The sequence below is a fragment of the Penaeus monodon genome, chromosome 30 (genome assembly GCF_015228065.2).
Source record: "Penaeus monodon isolate SGIC_2016 chromosome 30, NSTDA_Pmon_1, whole genome shotgun sequence".
NCBI classification, from domain to species: domain Eukaryota; kingdom Metazoa; phylum Arthropoda; class Malacostraca; order Decapoda; family Penaeidae; genus Penaeus; species Penaeus monodon.
The window spans coordinates 15777087-15777369 of NC_051415.1; the positions used below are offsets into that span (position 1 = coordinate 15777087).

General features: G+C 44.5%; 1 protein-coding gene across 1 annotated transcript in view; it reads left to right on the top strand.

The window, feature by feature from the left end:
* Positions 1–283, top strand: part of LOC119592360 (indolethylamine N-methyltransferase-like) — a 24751-nt gene that overhangs the window by 18103 nt on the left and 6365 nt on the right. The window lies entirely within an intron of this gene.

A 283-nucleotide genomic window follows, 5' to 3' on the forward strand; every position in this document is an offset into this window, starting at 1 on the left:
CTGTTCTGGAAGATACACACTGCTCCATGAAAGACTAACCTTGAAGATAATAATGGTATTAATAACACGGCCAAGGGTATGGTTGATCAGATGTGGGCGGAGTCAGAGAGCAAGAGGGCGGGGCGATCGAAGCAACGCCTATAAAAGACGCGGCTCAAAATCACGAAACCAGAAGGGTCGAACGAAAAGCAGAGGTCGAATTCTTTAATCACTCAGAATTATCGTAGGAAGCTTTGCCATTCAAAGTCGCCAGTAGAGTTATTATTTTGGAGTTATCCTTACC